Consider the following 20,928-nt stretch of genomic DNA (forward strand, 5'->3'; position numbering starts at 1 on the left):
AAGAGGAAATCAAGTTGAAAGACATACTAGATTGAATAAGAATGATAAGATTGCTCTGGGCATCCACATCCCCGTGGATGTGTGCTGCACAGCTATATCACATCAAACACAGCTTCAGTAGCTACTGGGACTGACTTTGTTCAGGTACTTTGAATGTCACACAGAACACAGTGCTCTCAAAGGCGTTGGATACCCAGCAGGCTTGAATTCAGACTGATTGCAGAATGCTACGGTCCTTGCAAAATCAAAAACAACTAGCAGAGTTTATATCTATTTAAAATTAAGTTATGGTATTCTCAGAAGAACAAACACTTTACAAAATTCAATATTCCACTGCCATCAATTTCTCTAAACCAAATCAGTGTTTGATGATGGCCACATGTGCCTATTAAATGTCTCAGTATTTTGTTTTCACACACAAGTACCAAGTATCTTTCAAAAAAAAAAAACCAAAACTGCTTCCTCTCTCAAATTTCCTGTCTGTATTAAAGCAATGTCCAGTTTTAATAAGAAGCATGTAGCATCTCTGAAGTCATGAACTAAGAGTGTACAGATTAGGATCTCTTTAATTCCTTAATGTCTAGTTTTGGATGCAACTAACTGGCAGTGAAAGAGACATTGAGAATTTTCATGTAGTTTCATGCCTAGATTTGTATCTGCTATGTACAAACACACATCTAAACAGACACTCGAAAATGGTGCCCTATGTGTTCAGATTTTTTCTAATAATAGTTGTGTATATATAGTCTGAAATTCCTTTCTGAAAGCCAGTGTATTGCAAACTGGGCTTCCACAAAGTGATTATGACTTGCCTTTAATCTGCTGAATGTCTGAGGGAACAAGGCAGGCAAAAACAATCCTTATAATCCAGAATTCTGAAAAATAGTTTAAAAGGATGAAGCCCTTGGCATCAAGTTACCTTAATCACAGTGGTTTCCCAGCTCCTGGCCCTTTCAGTCTCTGAATACCCTAACTTCATCTTTCCCTCATCAGAGCTGCAGAGCTGAAGAAACAATGCGCCATCACCTGCAGACCGCTCCATTGGCTGGCTGCTGTCAGAGGCACCCTGGTATCACGGTGCCATGCAGTTGCACCCAGACCACTACCCTGCCAGTATGACAAGTATGAAAGAGGGGTTTCGCTCACCATTCTCCCTTATGCTTCACTCCAGCCCACTCCTTGCTTGTGTCTGTGCACCGCAAGGACTTGGGCTACTGGCCAGCTCTGGCTCGCCCTGCAAAAGCAAATCAAACAGGCATTTGCATCTCCCTGAAAAGCTGCTTAGATTATAAAATCAAACACAACCTAGAGCTTAAGAGAAGGGGGATTAACTTGTTCAAGGCATCAACAGATAGCAGCTAAAGAGGGGCCAGGAGGACAAATGCACCCAAAATCCTGCTGGGTCAGTACTACATTGTTTGAGATGGAACCAGTAACAATTTTTTTCTGTTGCAGTTGGATGGATGGATTCACATCCATGCCCAGCTCCAGGTGTACCACCACAGTGACTGCACTGAATGGAGCACACATAAAACATAAAACCTGCTAATTTTGTACTTGTGGTTCATGCCTTCTGACAGCATAATAAAAAGTGATTAGTTGCATTTCCACTAGAAAGAAATTTGAATGTCTCACCAGAGAACACCTTCAGAGACAGATAAGAAGGTTTGAGGTCAGATATCTACAAATAAGCCAACATCTTAAGATGTTGGGTGTTTTGGTTTGTGAAAACATTGTGCTATAGTTTGTGTGCTTTCAGCATCGGAAATCCTCAGAAGCCATGGGCATTACGATGGCTAGATAAGCAGGATGAACTTTTTCTGATGCTGCCAGTACCTGAAGACAATTGTACACTTTGGCAGATTTGATGTTACTCTGTAGCCAGTACCAGTGACTTAGCTTAGGGATTAATACTACAATCAAGGCTCCTTATCTTCTTCACCCACCAGTGTGTCAGGACAGCATGTACTCACAACAAGTTTGAGGCTCTATGCACACCTGTGGGGAGATTTACAGTGAGCATTTACTGTTAGCTGAAAGCAGTCCCAAAGCTGGGGCAGTAAAGACTCTACAGGAGATGAGGCAACCAGCCTCATGCATGTGCAAACAAATAACCCAAATTCAGTGCCCCAGACAATTTTTTGAAACGCCCAAAATCAAAGTGTGACACCTAGAATGTGTTGTGAGCGGGACAGTAACCTCAGTGCCATCCAGTGGTCACTGGATGTCAGAGAAGAGGAAAACTGCAGAAAGTCGATCCATTAGCTCCAATTTCCTATCTTCCTAATGATGCATTGGAAATGCAATCTGCCTGTGACAGAGCTAAACAGAGCTGCCAGTTCCTAATGCCAGCGTATTTATAATTTTCACAGCAGTTATTAGGACGTGCTAATAGTGTTTGGGGCCTGATTTAGCAGGTGAGAATAAATTGTCAACTGTGGCTTCTCAGGGCTACAGAAGAGGCTTCTCAAACATGAGCAATTTGCTTGAATCTAGATAAACAAGTAGGATTCTGATTTCTGGCCAGTCTTACCCAAATATTCGCATATTGTGACAAGATCTCAACAGCAGGTTTCATCCATCATTCCACACTGGGATGTCCATCTCAGCACTTCAAGCAGCTATGACAGAAACAGAAGAGAGATGATAATCTCTTGCATCATGCATTTCTGAAAAAACTGTATTAAAGCTGCAGGTACACTACATTATAACATATTTGGATATTACATACCTATATATGACTTATTGACTTTATTGACTTATTGACCTTATTGACTCTAGTGATCTAGAAAACTGCATTAATAATGCTTATTTTTTTAAAGACTATGCTTTAGTTGGACTTGAAGTTGTGGCATTTCAAGTTATATGTACATATATAGTAGCTCTTCTGGTTGCAAACCCACCATCTCATGATCTTAGGAAATGCAAAAATTTGACACTACTTGCTAAAGAAACAATAGCAAAGCAAGATTAAATATAATTCTGGCCGCAGCTCTTTCTAATTCGTCCCAACACGTTATGTTAATAATTAGGCAACAATCAAAGATGATAGACAAAATCTTTGCCTCCATCTTCCTGCCACAGTACTTGCTTAACCAAATGAGTAAATGAGGCAATGCTGACTAGGTAACAAACTTCCTACCTCAGTAATCCTATAACTAGTTAGTTATATATAGTCAAATAATATATCAAACAGCCCCTATAGATAGTCAAATGAGCTGATCAAACAGCCCTGTTTATCTGCAGACTGGTTTGAATTTCACTGGTGTCCAACTACTGAGGAAAAGCATTTTGTTGTTTAGTTTTAGTAATTCTACAACCCCAGCTGATGACTTCTCCCAGTAACACCACTTGACATCAGACTTAATGAAGAGCAAAAAATATTTTTTCTGGATATGAATAGATTTGAAAAGTCTTACAGAACTAAAAATACACCGTAATAGCCAAGAAGGAGGCAAAAAGGATAATTATTATTATTATTATTATCAACATCAACATCAACATCAGGTTTGCTTTTTAGCTTCAAAGACACAGAAACAGATAAAGTGTGATAATATTGCACTGTGAAGATGGAATTTCAGACAGCAGGAATTCCTCCCTGCACATGTGGCAAACAAAATAAACTATTACACTCCCGTCAGTTATTGGTCACTTGATAATAATTGTGTATACATCAAAGGCATCTCCAACAAGGAAGAAATGCATGCTGCTGTTCACATTGCTAATGAAAACCAACAGGCTTTCCCCCCTCATTTGTTGCCTAATGACTCTATTCCCAAGACACTCCTTACCCATCCTTCTCTGGTAATAAAATAATTCAAAAGCCCCATTTTCTGTAATCCCCCAAGATGATCCAAATAGCAGTCGACATACAAAATGCAGACGTTTCTCTGAGGCATTCTCCTTCCAGGATAAAGACTGTTGCACACTTCCCTCATGTTCCTGCTTTATCTTTGGTGAGATAAACACTAATGCTCAGAAGTTGCCCCAAACCTGTGGAGGTAAAGTTAAATGAGTTTTAGGCTGGGACATGGAAATCCTTGCAGATTCCCTCCTTCCCTCCAGTACTTCAGTATTTCAGTTACTCAAGTCTTCATGTTGCTCTGCCAGGCAGTCCTAAGACCAGGTTACTCTGCACTCTGCTGACTTATTTTATCTGCCTACATTTCTGTGGCCTCTTGAAGCCCTTGTGTTCAAGCCTTACTTGGCCTGTATCTCAGGCTTATGTCTCAGATGGCTTTTTTTTAAAGCAAGTATTCCTACCTCAGTCCAGTCTCAAAAGACCAAATCCTGGAATATTTGTTAGGTGACTGCTCCAAATTCTTCATGCCTTTGGGCATTGGTTTTCCCCATGAAGTCATGCAAGGGGTGCAGTATGTTTGCTATGCTTATGACAAACCACCACAGTTCAATGAGCAGTTGTTCTCTCTTTTGTACTCTGTTTTCATAGAGAGTTTTTGAGTTTAGGGACAGCTTAAGGAAGAATGCTGAACAGCTTTCTCCCAGGCAGCAGAGCTGACAGCAAAGAAAAGAAACTGGAAGAACCAGGTAAAAGCAAGGATGATTTTAGATTCCTTTGCTACCACCTTTTTCTGGTTGTGTTCTGGCAGCTCATTTTCTCAATGCCTTTGATATGCTCACTATGAGAATGAACATATCCTAGAAAAGGATTCTGCTGCCAATATTCTTCAGTATTGCTCTAAATATAACCCCTTTCCCCTTGCCAAGCCCTTTCCTATCACATTTTGTGGGAGAGTATGCTCTGCATCATTCTCCTTTCCACTCCCTCCACCAGAAAATTACCACCTGAAGAAATAAGTCTTAAAACAATGTAATCTTGCTAGATCCTCAAGAGGTTTATTTTAATTTAGTTGGGATTAATGTGGGTTTAGCACATTAAAAAATTGGAGGGAGCCTGGGAGATGGAAGTTAGCAGGCATCCATACTGTAGATGTCTGGTGTGTTTCTTGACATGGTGGTGGATGGTGTTCTCCATCAAAGCTAGATTTACCCTGTCATGTTAGCTGCTAAATTGATAAAGACCTAGTTGACACCTCTAAAACTGTAAGTGTAAGGAGGAAATCAGCTTCCACTGGGAAAAGGACAATTCCCAGTACTTTTAGTTATGTTCCAAAAGACTTGAAAGAACAAAACTACCAGTAGAAAGAAATCAAACAGGACATGGCTTTTGCATCTAGTAGACAGAGGTACGAGGAGGTCCCATAATTGAAAGTGAAGCTGAGGAAAATCAAACATTAAATTTTGCATGTTCATCCAAAACAGTAATTAATCATAGGCATGTTCAACTAAACTTTATGACAAATCTTCACCACTGCCATTCAGGCAGGCTGAAACGCAGGAAGAAAGGAAGAAGAATGGGGAATACATATAGCCTGCCTTCCTGGGAAGGCAGATTGGTTGATCACAAAGATCTATCTTAACCTTCAAAGAACAGATGGGCCAAGATGGGAGACTGAAGGAAAATTGTTCTTCTGTCACTAGGACACATATTGTACTGAACCATGCTGCTACAAATACTGTGGCCTCTGCCATGCGCCTTACAGTAAGTTGTGCTTTGGATCTGCATTTGTCAGAAAAGAATATTTCATGTGTTCTCAGTAGTTCATCAAAATCATGTGGGAGATGACTGGGATGTGATTAGCAAGGCTGCTGTCCCCTGTCTGCAAGAAGATGTCTTTCATTCACCTCTTCATACACATTATGATCATGCCACACATTTGGAACAATGTTAGGAATCATTCCTTCCTCTTTTGATAAACAGATATTTACAACAAAGTGTTAATTCTGAATTTCTAAGATCCAGACATCTTATCATAAAGCTCGTCTTGCTTCTTCTTGGTCTTTGGAAAGGCAAAAATGACAAAAAATTGCATAAAATATATGTTTGGCTTGCGGGCATGGGGGGATTTGACTGTGGCTTTCAAAACTTCAGATACATTTTAAGTGTCCATTTGACCCATATATAATTGAATTGCATTTTCAGGACAAGGCAATTTAGAAAACAGTGCATGCATTCTTTAGGATATGTGTGAGCTTCTTTTAATGGGAATTACCTCCACTGCAAGGTAAAGGAGATCCAGATTTCCAAACCCTGCCCACTGCAATGTCCATTTCTTTTGATTTTGAGAGAGGGAGAGGAGAAGTGACCAGCTTCTTTGTAGCCCTGAGGCCAGAAATAGTGGATATAAAAGCAGAAGCAGAATACCTTTTTTTTTTTTTTTTTTTTACATTGGATATATTTAGGTTCTCCAGCTCCTCTCAAAAGATTTTACTTTCAAAGTGCATGAATAGCTTTCCCTGCTGTGCTCTTAAACATGAGCACTACCAGAACTGTAAAGACAGTCAGTACTTCTCTCACAACAGATAAGCATTTTGGATCTTTCTGTGTGGCATCCCTAGCTGATTCTGGGTCAAAGGACTGGGAAGAGCTGGGAAACTAAAAGAGGGCAAAGTAAAAGGTGTGTCTGGTTTCCCAACTGGCTAAATTATCTTCTTGCTCTGTTCCAGCCCAAGGTTCTTATCTCTCTGGCAATGAAGCCATACAGTGCACCAACTGATCACCAGCCCAGACCAGGGCTAGAGCACTTTCAGAGGACTGGCAGTGTCAGTACTTCTCCTTCTCTTAGCAGCCAGTCCCCTCAGATCTAACTGTCATTTGAACCAGAACAAAAAACAATTCAGAGGGAAACAGGTCTTAAAACTACCAGGTGGTTATTCCTAATTCTTGCTTTCCTATGGATTCTGGCAAATCTCTGCATCTTATAGATTTCTCAGGTTAGAGTTCTGTGTTTCATGCACTTCCAAATACATTTGGTAAATGGCCTTTGAATCCAGCTCAGGCTTCTGATTTGGCTTTCTGTAAGATAAGTTACTTTGCAGCTGCTGGCACTAATTCGATCAGTTACCTCATAGCATCAAAAAATTACATGTCAAATCTGCGAGTAAAGGACTGGGCATGAGAACTTCAGTTTTGTCTGGTGCATGATGAAAACCTCCCCAGCATTAATGCTTTTTGATGTAAAACAATCTGGTGTGATATTTATCAGCACAGTTACAGTGTCCAGCAAAGAATTTGTTGGAATCTCTCTTCTGCATATTCAACCCTTTTTTTCCAGCTCACAAAATTGCATGACTGGGGGACAGGGAGCCATAACAGCAGGCAATCATCAATGCTGATGTAAGAAAGGAGTTTGGGTTTGTTTCCTTTCCTGTACTTTGGAATACAAGCATCATTTAGTCCCTAAGCAGAAACCAAGTGGTGTTTATCTGAGGTATTATTTTATTGTGCTACCTGGCTCTCAGGGAAATGGGTGAACAGCAGAAGGGAAATTAAGCATTTTCTGTATCATATACCTTCAGTAATGTCATAACTCATGTGTGGAAAACCTGTTGCTCTGAGTTAAAAAAGGATCATGCTACTTTCAGAGTGACTCATGGTCCAATCTGTTCCTTTCTGCAGAGAAACAGCTTACAGAGCTCTGGCTCATCACAGTATAAAGCACTGTATCCTCCTACTGATATAGAATATGCTTAATTTTAAGGCTCTTCCTCCTTTCTATGCAATTAACCAGTCAATGCTTCTCTTCTCATCTCTTCACTTGGGCTCTGGAGGTCACCAAGTCCTTCACCTTCAGCAGAAGGACTAAACAGGGTCCAAACGGGACACAAATGTGAAAAGCTTCCTGTGGGACTTCCAAGGCAAGGCAGTTTGGATGTCCATGTCTGGAACAAACTGCTGATCAAAGTCCTAAAGCCTCCAGTGTGGTGTTGTGTTGCATGTGACATGTGGGGGTGTACTTTCAGTGCTGACAGCTCTGCTTATCAGCTCTTGCAGACTTGGAGCATGTTCCTCCTGCTGCACTTACACTGAAGCTTATGTTCATGCAACGTGATACAGAAAATTAGAAATCAAGCACCTGCTGACCTATATGTCACCGGTTGTCTGTGTGGGGTGTACTCTCCTTCCTGCATTCTGCCACCTTCTACTGCCAAATCCAGAGGAAATTGTGGCAAGAAATGACACCTTTGTAATGAGAAAAATCCCTCAAATATAGGATTGGACCCATCAGCCTCTGTTTGCCTGCCCCTCAGTGGGACTACCTAATGTGGCTCTGACCCTCCTGTCAAGGAGAAGAAACTGAACCACTGCATCACTTAAAAAAAGCAAATATATACACTAGTTAATGAAAGAGATATCAGTGCTTTGCTGAAATCCTTTCTGACTGCAACCCCTGATATAAGAAACTCACCCAAACAAAGAGGTTTTGCACTAAAGAAATATTAACAGAATTGGCAGCAGGGAGAAACGTTAAAGAAACTTAAGCTGCCAGTGTTTTGGATTGTGCATGTTGGTAGTTATGGTACAAGCCAGCCAGATCACTAGTACATCCACACATGATGAACAGCCTTGGTTGCCACTAGGCTGAGTGCAGTTTTGCTCTTTCGCCCGAGAAATCTAAACTGGAATCAAGAATTAGGTAAGAACTGCTCTGCAATGCAACAGAGTCAACTAGACACTGGACCAAAAGTCTCTCTAAAGAGCACACAGCTGCTTTTCTCCAATGCTGCATGCCATTATGTGGCTATGTATTGAGAGCTATGGGTTGCTGTATGTGTTCTGCTCTCTAAGCAGCTACTTTTTCACCCCAGCAGACCATTCACAGCCAGCTTCCCAGCTGTGGATGTATAGAGCTTGGAGATTTAGGCACAGACACAGACCAGTAGCTCTTACATGTACTTTCTTTGCCGGGATAGCTTTTTTGTCTGGGAGAAAGGAGTCAAGGAGTTGTGCCTTCAAAAATTTAGCTCCTGACAGCAGCCACATAATATCCTATCTTAAAGAGATGTTAGACACAGAAGGGAGAGGTGATCACTGGGGAATTTTCTCAGTGAGAAAGCTGGGACAGTGGGACAGCTGTGGGCAAAGGTGAGTTGTGCCTCACTGTGGCAGCTGGGACACATGGCCTAGATCTTAGTCAAGGGAAGAGAGATAATTTCTAGCTACCAGCTTCCTTCTAACCACCTTCTCTGACTGTGACTGGTGCAAACCATGTGCAGTCAGGCAGATACTGACCTTCCATGGAGTTTTGTCTGACCAGCTCATGCATTCAGAAATGCTGTGTTCAAAAGGCCTCTTCTGGGAAGTGACATTCACAAGCTAAATAGAAGGTAAAAGAACAAACAGAAGCCTCTTGAACAGAGGCATTAATGAATATGTTTACCATCCACATGAATGATACTCTTCCCTTTTGAGATTTTTTTTTTTTTTTCTTTTGATGATAGTGGAAAAACAAAGGCTAGTGGGTAGTGGGAAAAAAAAGACCGGCTTGGAGCAGTGCTCCATACCCTATGATTTCAGGTAAGTTTTTCCCTTAAAGAAAGCTCTTATCAGTGTTTTACAAGCCTAGCAATGCCAATGCAGTTAGAAGTGTAAGGAAATGTTACACAACAGGGAAATTATTCATGTCAAAACCTACCAAAACAGTAGGTGTCATGGGACCTACATGCCATTTGGGCAGATTCACTTTCTTGTGCACATTCTTCTTCCTTGGCCAGTACTAATGATATGTAGAATGGCAGAATAACTTACATGTCTGTTAATTTACCTCTTTTGGCTATTTTTTCTTCAACTGCTATTTAAAAACGTGTATTAGTTTTGCAGCAAATACAGTCTGGGCTGCTTTCCTCTGTGATTTTTTGTCACATTTCCTGATAGACAGCCAGAGAAGCATGGATGTTCTGCGTTAGAGAGGTCAGTTCAGACACTGAGCAGCATCTTGGTCACAGAGGCAATGTATTTTCTTAGCAGACAATATGGGATCTGCAGAAAACTTTTCTGGTTTTTCATCACCAGATGGTGCTCCAGCACTGGGCTACCGCTGCCTTGCTCACTTGCTGAAGCACCAGGTTCTCCTGAATCTTTGGGCTGCCTGCTCTTCTGCAAGATCAATTTCATGATTCTGGTTTACAGTTTTGATTGCCTCTGTCTTGGGCCTTTCAAGACAGCAAGGGTGACTGAGTTCTCCACATGCTTCTCAGTAGCAGTTTTCTCATTGAGTTTGTTAGCGCATAGCATTTGTCCAAAACAGCTGGTGCATGGCTGTGACCTTTTGTATTGTTCCCACAACAGGCATTGCAGTTGGATCTGGCCATACTTCAGGCCTCTTCTGCTCATCAGATCTCTTTTCAGAGCATGGTGTACTCCTATAATGACTAGTTGTTTCTTCATTAAAGATACCGAAGCCTTTTCCTGGCCTGGAGTTTTGTTTTAGCACCAGCTAGACTGAAGATTAATTAGGTAGGCAACATATTTGACACAAGAGGAGTGACTTCTCTCAGGATGCTTTTGTTCCCACGTGAAGAGTTTGAATCAGGCATTCCCCACACAGCACACAGGCTGCTATGAGCTCACTGAGGTGGGCAAGGGCTTTGGGGAAGTGCAGGAATGCTGGGGCCAGGAAGCCTGGTGCTGAGGAGCAAAACGTCAGGTTGCACATCTACAGAGAGATGTGTGCTAAATAAGTCAGCTCCTAAGAAAAAACACGTCAAAGCCACAGCCTGTAAAGCCAGAACCTCTAGGGGTGCCGCTTCTGAGGCCCCAGAAGAAATCTTGGTAGGCTACCAGGCAGTGCCCAGAGACACACTGGCTTGCTGAGAGCACACTGGATGGAACCAGACCTGTTTCAGCCAGGCTGCAGCTGAAGTTTCTTGCCTCACACTTGAGAACAATAGAAACTCACTCCACCCAGGCTGGGAACAATAAAGTCATTTCCACACAGCAGACCTGTTCAGTACAAGGGAAATCTGCCCCGCAAATATTCACAGCAGTGGGAGCAGCACAGTCCCAAAGAGGTTTGGGAAATCTGCCTTTTTAAGTTCAAATATTTTGGTAAATGACATCATCCAAGCTTCATGGATATGGCTTTGTCCACATCTAGTGATAAAACCAGAGCATAATATAGGGGGCTTTTCAACCTAATTGCTTCTAAATTTCAAAAGATGCAATTTTGTGCATGTCTACATTGGGATGACATCATGATGTTTACAGTTTTTTAGGGGAAAAGGAAAGAGCAGAGTCCTTTCCCTACAGAAGGCCAGTGCCCTGGTCTTGTATGGTGTCATGCAGTGGTTTGTATCCTTGGATTGCATTAGGATAAGCAGAGATCTGAAATCCACCCTCCCAAACTAAGTGTTGAACACCTCAGACACTTGCTTTGCCACTGAGCCAGGAATTCCACCTCAGGACTAAGACATATTTCCAATAGAAGTTTTTGGTGAACAACAGGAAATTTGTCAGGAAGAAGTATTGGTAAAAATATGCTAGTTTTGAAATCTGACATCCTAGACAAGACCTGCTTATGCATTTACTGCCTCAAATCTAGTAGGTCAGGTAAAAAGAGGCACTTCTTTTTGCCACTAAAGACCTGGATTATATCCCTCAAATTGCACATCACAGAGAATTTATTAAAAGTAACCTATTTTGGGATTTGTACTGCAGGTCAGAAAAAAATTTGCAAACTGTGATAGCCTTTTTCTGGTATTTGTCTCTGGCTTTGTTTTTCAGCAAGTCTGTTGATTACTCCAAGCTGGTAACCTTAGATCAAGCAAGAAGTGTCTCTAGACCCGAAGGCAGCCTACATGAGAGCAGTTTCTTCTCATGCTAAGGACAAATACCCCATAGAGGCCCTCTGGTTTATGACATGTTTAAACTTCATGATATAAATGCAATTTCTTGCTCTGACATATGCGTATGTATGACACTGGTAGTAGTGTCAAGAATTACTCTGTCTGCAGGCAGCCTGAAAGCATAGCTGATTTCACTGAGAACTACTCTGTTCCTCTTAGAGGTATCTTAATTCCTATGTCCATTTTTATGACTGCCTATCAACCCAAGTAAATGAAGCTATGCTGAGGGAATTAAATATGATCCTATTTGACCATGAAAAATCCAATAAAAACTCAGAAAGTTGCGAAAAATTTGGAAAAGTATTTTCCTTATTTCACTTTGCTTTCTTATTTGATGTACAAAACATAAAATAACCCTTGGCAATGGTTATTGTCCCCTATATCACACTAAACCAGCAGTTATATCGAAAGATATGACAATATGCACAACATTTTTACCTCTGTGCATCTGATTCAAAGCCCATCTGTGGAAAGAGTGTCAAAAATACCGCCTAAAAACTGACTTAATATTATCAAACAAATAGAGAAGAACATCCCTTTATCTCATCCCTTTTTCTTACAAAGCCAGATTCTTGGAGCTGGCACAGCTAATTAAAAAAAAACAAACAAACAAATATAATAAAAAGAGCAACTCACATTTGATAAAGTAATAATTGCAACTGCCATATCATCATAAAATCACGGAATCATAGAATGGTTTGGTATGGGTTGGAAGGAACCATCTGGTTCCAACCTCCCTGGTATGGGCAGGGACACCTCCCACTAGACCAAGTTGTCCAGAGCTCCATTCAGCCTGGCCTTGAACACAGCTTCTCTGCCTCACCACCCTCAGAGTAAAGAATTTCTTCCTAATCTCTAATCTAAACCAGCTCTCAATGGATGGCTGTCACCCTGCCCTTCAGGTGTGCCATGGAACACAGTTTTTGTGATACCTTTCCTGTCAGAACAAAAAGTCCTTCTTCTTTTACTTCCCTGGAACAGAAATCACATCCACCATCTTTCTTGTCAGCTTTTCTGAATTAAGGAAAACCCAAGGAAGATGGAAACTAAACATAACAAGATGAAAAAAGTCCATCATTTAGTTTTCATCATGAACTCTCTGGGATGAAAGTTTTGTTAGAAAAGCAAAATGCTTTTGGAAATAGAACTATGGGGGACAACCACTGTATAATCAGTTATGAGATTTAGATTGTAGAATAGATTTGGGAAATGTTTAACTTTGTTTTATTATTGGTGAGACAATAAAAAACAGCAAGCAAATAGTAAATAGTAGATAGCAAAACTTTCCAGTGGTATCCATGTTTCAGAAAGACATGAGCAAGCTAAGTAGAGATGCTGGCACGTTAGCATTGCCAAAGATATCCAACAGACATGTCCAGAGACTCCTCCTTAAAAGCTCATTATGTGCTCCTGATCAAATTTTAGCCCATTCAGCTGCATTCTGGAATGGAGGAGACATACTCAGGCTTACAACTACATGGGGAGGAGCACTGGAGGTTTTCCAGCTCATAAGCCAGTAACCTTCATAAAAAGTTTATTCTCTAACAGCTGCTGAATTATTTTATTTCTGAACTCCCAAATTAACCATGCTACTTCTACACACATATCCACAGCTGCCTGTCTTGCCAGAGATTAATACCCCAGCCTGCCTGCCTGGAATGCAAGAAGAAGGGGAGTTTCCTTCACCTAAGGCACTCAAAAACACACACTTCCTTTGCAGTATACCAGACACCTGGGCACAGACAAAGCCCTGCCATGAATGTCATAGCAGGGCAGCTGCATGGCTTCCTCATGCATTGTACATAATAGACCCTACATGTACCCCACACTCACATGGAGGGGGTGTGTGACAGCCCCAAAACCTGGCATAGGACTGTGCTAGGCCAAGAGTCATTTCCTCAGCATTTCTGCTCCCAGCATAGAAGGTGAGAACACAGATGCTGTAGGGAGAGGAGAGTCCTTCTGCAACTTTTCCAATGATAAACCAGTATCTATATTGCGCACATAGTAGAAATGCTATCATTTTAGATGACCTTTCTGCATTGTATGCAATAGCCTACTATTTAAATATACAGCATCCTGGAACAGCTTACCTCCTTAGTCTTTCAAAGCAACCTAAGATGAAACACGCTGTTACACAGCTAAAAGAGCAACCAGCAGCATACCAGAGGGACTAAGGCAGACTGCTGTTTTCATGACAACACATTATTACAGAACACTAAAACCTGTGCTTGGAAGTAAGCATGAAAAAAAGCACAGAAGCAAAACTACTTTCCTGTGGTATGCTTCTTCCATCATGTTTCTAAGCTGGAAGCTAAATGCCTAATATAACTTAGGTCAGAATGCTCCTGAAGCCTAGTGGAAGATGAAAGGGTGTATGTGGAGAGGTCAGCAGACTGCAATAAAACCATCATGTTTTGTCACCACTCTTCCTTTTCAATGGTGAGGTTTTGTTTCAAGTGTTCTAAATCTCACTTTGGCTTTTCTTGTCCTTTTTTTATTTTTTCCCCTGCTTCCACAGTCTTTGTTCACAGGCACGGAAATGTAGGGCCTGCTCTCCTCCTTTGTCTCCCTTCCTGCTTAATTGCTTGAGGTGGGGGCTCAGGGCAATTTGCTCGCATGGATCTGCAAACCCCTTTGCTCAAAGCACAAGAATCACACGTGGTCAAAGGAGACAAAGTTCTACAAGTTCAAAAATATCTAACAGACCACCTTGCACCAGTTTTGTGGTCTGTATTAAAACCTGTGCACTTATAATTTACAAATGCCTTTATGATGAAGTAAATAATGTGATCCCTGCTCCTACAGTCAAAGTACTAAGTGTGCATGGTTGAGATCATAGTTCCCATGAAGTAACTTCAAGCATTAGTAGACTGTGTCTCAGACTTGCACAGGATGTGCCAAGGACTCTCCCATCTGCATTCACTTCTTGCAGCAGAGACTTGTTACATCTTTGAACATCATCAGTGAGGGTATTGGCCCTCTTTAACTGCTTGGCCTGTCATAGACTTCTGTGTGGAAAATCTTAAGTAAGATCATTTAGGCTGTAGTGCTTCTAAAAGCGCAAACTAGTGCATGAACACTTGTTTATTTCATCAGTATAAAGCCAACTGCACTGGCTTCTTATAGATACTTACACTAAAGCCAACATTGTCAAACAGCCCCAGCTATGTTCCTGCTAGCACAGCTCTTTCAGTCCATGCCCATCCCCGACAGAGCAGCCGTCTGCAGGGCCCCACTACACCACATAGAAAACTGAGCTCAGAACAGTTGCCTGTGCCATCCATACTGCTTAAACTCCAACAAACACAGAATGGCCCAGCCCTTGTGCTCTTGATGGCTGTCAAATCCCAGCTTCCTCACAGGAGAAAAGTAAATGTGGTATGTAAATGAGACATTGGTTGTGGGTGTTTCAAATATGGCCCAAGTTTTTCTCCAATGACTTCTTCAAGCATCACTAAATCTCTGTGGATCCTCTGCAACATAGATACCAGAGGATGCATTCAAACTTTTTATTAAAAACAGCCTCCAGACACTTGGCCATGCCCTCCCCTATTCCTTGGGAATACTGTAGGGCAATCAGAGTTGTTAGCTGTTCAGGTGCCATGAAAGTTAATCAATAGAGTACCACAAACAGGAAGTCTCACTGAAAGAAGGGCACCAATAATGGAAAATCTCCATTATAATTTCTTTATTCTGTCGTTGGGGCTGAGTGTGCTTTATAATACAAAGGAGTGGTGGAGAGTAAAGGCTCTTCAAATTATTCTTTTTTAAATCTTTCTGGAAAAGGGTAGAATGGAGAAGGTGAGGTGAAGCCAAACAAAATTTTTATCACAGATTATTGTCAATAGAAAAATGCAAGCAATATCAGCCACAAATAGAAAAAGCATCTGCCACTCTACAACAGCCAAGTTTACCTTTAACAGAGGAAATTCATTGAACTCATGACATCCAGATGGTCCTAGCAGATGATCTGTGCTGGAAGGCACTAAAAAAAAAATATAGAAGTCCCTAGCATTTTGTTCTAGAAGAAATCTCCTTCCTGCCCCACTGGTAGCAGCTGGATTGACCTTACATATTTAGGCAAGGAACACAGCAGGATGATTCATTCCTGTGGACTCACAGGAATGAATCTTCATGATGCCAGCTCTGATATTTTTGGGGATTTTTTTGTTGGTTTTATAAAAGAAATAATATTGTTTCTGGGTTTAAGACCCTCAGTACCCTCCAAGGTGCCACATGCAGTAAAGTTTGAAAAGGGGCTATAGTTCTAATTAATAAGTCAAAATTATAGTGTGATCCCAGGGGCAGTGAACTAAGTGATGCGCAGAGCTGGTCTTGCACAATGGGGAGAATGAGATGACTGCTGAAACCCTAGGCTGTGACCTGGACCAGGAGTGCTGGCCTGTCTGGGGCATTTCTGCAGTAGCATCTCCTCTCTGTTATGCCACACGGACACAATGCTTTTCCAAAGCAGGCCAGCACCAGCAGGGATTAGATGAGTCACTGCCTTCTCTCGGGTACTGCATGTTTCCTTGGGCAATGAGTCTTTGAGGGGGGCAGTGTGGATCTTCATCAGACAAGGACACAGAGCCTAAAAGGCAAGAGGGAGAGTATGGATATGATTAATACAGTCAAGGAGCATTGCTGAAGTGGAACACAGAGTATCTGGTAGAAGACAGTAAGCAGCAAATTAGTGCATTGACTTGTACAAAGTGGTACTGTCTGTGTCTTTAGAGCTGCTGTAATAGGCTGTCGGTTTCATACCACACTTGAAGGAGCACTAACTGCATAATTCATTCATTTTTACAACTCTTCTTTAATACTTTTTAAGCTCTGCGTACCTTGACTGCCACAATATTCCTTCTGAAAACCTTTATTGTTTGCTGTTCTCCTGTCAAATTTGATCCTTTCTGCTCTCTTTATAAGGAATTGCTTTACTGAACCTTGCTACTATTTTGCTCCTCTCTGAGAGAAGACTTCAGTGCAATAAAAGATCCAAAGGACACCCCAGACTCTTCATTTCTTTCCTCAAATTTGTTGGACATTCCTGATCATGGAAGAGCTCCAACCAGGCAAGTGCTTTTAATAAATCTGAAATTGCAAAAGCAGTGTATGTTGATGACATTACAGGACTGAGCTCCTGAAAAATGGTAGCATGATAAACCTTCCATAATCCCTCTGCAATATCCCAACGTGGCTTTTTCTGTCTCTGGAAGTGGGTGGAGAAAGACAATTATAAATTGGAAGTATATTCCTCCTTTCCAGAATATGACCAAAGGTAATTAAGAGATCAGCTGTAGCCTAAAACCTGGAGGGTTTTTTTTATCTTGCTTGTTTTATCTTTTTTTTTTTTTTTAATCTTTCTTGCTTGTTATCACTTACTTGCAAGCACTTGAGCCAGTCTCTTTGAGTTTTGATTTGTACATCAAAATCAGGTCAAACTGAGTATGAAAGAACTCCCCTATGATGAGCAGGTATGATAACCTGACAGACTGCTGTAAGACTGACCAAATGCTCTGAAAAGTGTCAGATGAGAAATACTTAGGAGAGAAGTTCATACTACACAATTGTTACGTATTTTTTAATTGATCCCATGCACTTGGTTTAGAAATGCTTGAATGGCATTCAAATGGCATTCATGAAAAGGTGCAGAAGTGCAAACTTTTTGAGTAATCAGGAAGCCTACTATGACCACTGCTTGCTAGACCTATGGAACAGCTTTGGACATATGAAAGAACCAGGAGCTCCCAAGAACAGAGTTGCCAGTACGGGTTGCATTCATAGATCTATCACTACCTTTTTCCACACTATACAGGGACAGATGCAGGAAAGCCTTGTTCTGCCACTTTCAGACAGGCTGAGTACTTCTCTAACCTTGCTTGCAGGCAAGAAATGTTTGACTGGGGTGGCAAATTGGGGGCCTGTGTTATTTCTTGGTGTCCCCTCCCCATCCCTGCTCTCTTTATCCCCCTCTGCTTTACATAATACCAAGTTCCTGGTCTTGGTCTAGGTCTCCTTAGCCAATGTATCATTCAGAGAAAATACATGTATGGTACAGAAGCAGGGCACTTTGTGGTTCTTAGAAGACCTTTACATCCTACCTAAATAACTCTTAAACCTCCATCACATCAGAGTACAAGCTGGGACACACAGTCACTTTTTTTTGGAGATTCAGAGGAATTGGGCTATAAAAATGAAAGGTACAAGGCTGTTAGGCAGAAATTGAATTACTTCTGCTCTGGAAGTGGTGCAAGCTTCCTCAAGAATCTCTCTGCTTCATCCTGCTGGATGCATAGCATTGCTTGGAACAGACCAGTCAGTTTTTATCCTGTGGCCATATCAGATACACCATCAGTGTCTGACATCTCCTGTGGTCAGTGAACACTTGGTTCTTGAAATGGTCCTCAACTAGGGATATTAGGCTTGAAGGAAAAAATTACCATCTGAGTATGGTTTTTAAAGTTAATGATTATGAATCCTTTCTGATCAGTTTCCAAGACTGAAGTATCCACTTAGAAAGATAAGAAATTTTTCAGTTGTCACACTTGCTTCTTCCATGACCAGACCACAAGACTTCAATTCTTATTTGCATTTGTCCCCTGCATCCTGCTTATGTAGGGTAGAGAAGTCTTACAGTGAGAAGGTTTGTGACCTAAAATAACATATGTTAGGCTTACAGCAACCTCTACACAAAGGGTGCATTGCAAAGGTCTTGAAGCTCTTGCTTGTGAATCAAAGAAGACTGTGCATACCCATAACAGGATCACTGACTCAAAAAGTCAAGCCTGCCTTGTCTTATGATCTCCTAGAACCAGATGTTCTTTCTAATATGACTCACTGCATTTCTTCAGAGCTCCCTATGCCAAGTTTTGCAGGGACTTCCTCACACACAAAATAGGACATGTGCCATGTAAGGCAAGTGTCACACCACTGAACAAAAAAATTATTTGGGAGAAAAACTAAATGAAAAATGCATTCTGGCAGAAATTTGAAGTAAATTTTAAAACAAATTTGCTAGGCAGAGAAGCCCAGTGGACATTACTGAACAAGAAGGTAACATAAATGTCTGAGCCATGGTATTGTATACAATTACAATTCAAGCTCAATTTTACCTGCAGCAATGTCCACTGAAAGGATAGTTGTCTGAGTGTGAGCAAAATTGAAATAAATGTAGCCTTTAGCATCCTGCATATGATAGAGGAAACAGCTGAGGGTAAATCTAGATAAAACAAAAAATAATAATCAGTGAATTAAGCTGATGCAGCTGAGTATAGGTGGAAAAAAATGGAGAGTAAGACATGGGAAATAAATAACTGCTTGCTGCAGGCGTTGTTCTGCTTTCCTTTGTTGGATTAATTGACATGCAGCTGGGTACATCAAGAGCAAAGAGAATATTTTGATGGTTTTAGCAAGTGTTCAATACCATGAATGCTGGAAACAATGATAAGGACTCTACTTTTGGAGGCACAGACAGGTACAGACGGTCATGTCTGCTTCACTTGTGTGCCTACTGCTGGCTGCAGGCCAGAACCATTTAAATGCATTAGCTCAGAGCTGTACATATGCTGAATGAGACTATTCAGTTCCTGGAAGAGAGCTGGTTTGTGTCTTGCCATCAGCAAGGGCACACATAGCAAAGATGTACTTGCCTACACCATTTGTGTAGGTGCAGCTGAAAAGAGCATTGAGGCCCTTGAAGAGAATTTATGGCTTGGTTTTACGAATAGATTTTTTATACAGATGGATTTTTTTTACTTTTTCTGTCTGTTTCTGCCACAAATTAAGTCTCTTTAGGTGACTCTTGGTTCTGACAGAGAATATGATAATTTAACCCAGTCAAGACTAGCCAAAAATTTGGAACAAACATAACTGTATTACAGTACCTATCAAAGCTATACAATAAATCTGTACTCTCCTTGGAACTCAAATGCCCTGAATATTGTGGCAATAATAGCTACATTAGTATAAAAGCAGTCAGTGCACATATCTGAACAAGACTAAGATGTGCTGAGCAGAAATAGAATCAACTAAGAGACAGCAGAAGAAAGAAATGTTAAATGGCATACTTCATCAGTGGAATGCATTTGGCCCAGCTAAAAAAATATATCTATATGAAGGAAGTACTTTAGCTACTTAATCTCCCAGGAGATAAACCATCTCCTGCTCTTTGTACATTTTCAACAGCAAAGAAAGTAAGGAAAAAAACAAGGCATGGTTTGTGGGTAAAAAGAATGATAATGTCTGTTACTAGAGCAACTGATAAAGTTGGAAAAATACATAAGCTTTCAAGCACACTAGGTCTTTTTTAACATTTGCATTATTTTATTTCCTGAAATAAACCTATATGGTAACAGAGTTTATTTCAAGACTGATACCACAAAGATAGATAAAATTATGCTATGACATTTTGTCTGAAGTATCACCCTCTGTAGACAAAAATCTCAGACTTCACAGGGAAAGGAGTTTTGCAGGTCAACCTTTATCTGTAGAATATAGGTCTGGCCTTACACTGGAAAAGAACAAAACCAGCACAGCCCTCAAAGTTGTCAGTGGGCTTCTATTAAATAAGACAGCCTGAAATCTATCCAGTTTTCTCTTGCAGAGCCAAATTTATAAGTCAAATGAGCACAAGCTACACCAGTTGAAGATCTCAGAGGATATATTTTGTCCTGGCTTGCGTGATGATCACCTCTGAAAAAGTATTCCATTACTTCCCAATATTCCTTACACTTTCTCCAGACTGAATTGGAACCATAAAGGGTAGAGAAGCAGAAACAAACAAGACCACCCTACCATATCCAGCTGTGGTAAGAATTTGGCCACTACCATTCCTAATAGAAATAAACACTGTTCTTTTTCAGTGAGCCAAATTGCAGGAATAGATCTGGCAAAATATCTGTAGCAAATAACATGTCCGGAGACTTCTACAAGCAAAAAGAAAAGGCCCATTTCAATGGGTCTGCATGAATGAAAAATGCCTGCTGTTTACTTCTGGCAGCTGGCTGCTGCTGTTGCCAGACTTGTGAAAGTTCTTGGTGAGACAGCTGCCACCCCTGTAGGTCTAGTAACTGTTCTTCAATGCACTGGGGCTGGGATTTTCTCGGGCAGCAGCAGTAGGTTTTGATCTTGCAGCCTAGGCTGATAGGGTCAAAGAGGTTTCTGCTGGGATGGCAATGGTGTAGGATAGATCAGCATTGTGTATTCGTACTGTAAGAAGAA

The 20,928-nt window shown here is 41.1% G+C and overlaps 1 long non-coding RNA gene across 1 annotated transcript in view; it reads right to left on the bottom strand.

Annotated features, from left to right (window-relative positions):
- Positions 1-20,928, bottom strand: part of LOC143692047 (uncharacterized) — a 45,039-nt gene that overhangs the window by 8,155 nt on the left and 15,956 nt on the right. The window contains exons 5-6 of the long non-coding RNA XR_013179918.1: positions 2,534-2,621; positions 1,147-1,234 (exon numbers count right to left, since the gene is read on the bottom strand). This is a non-coding gene — a long non-coding RNA (uncharacterized LOC143692047). The remainder of the gene's footprint in view (positions 1-1,146; positions 1,235-2,533; positions 2,622-20,928) is intronic.

The sequence above is a fragment of the Agelaius phoeniceus genome, chromosome Z (assembly GCF_051311805.1).
Source record: "Agelaius phoeniceus isolate bAgePho1 chromosome Z, bAgePho1.hap1, whole genome shotgun sequence".
Taxonomy (NCBI): domain Eukaryota; kingdom Metazoa; phylum Chordata; class Aves; order Passeriformes; family Icteridae; genus Agelaius; species Agelaius phoeniceus.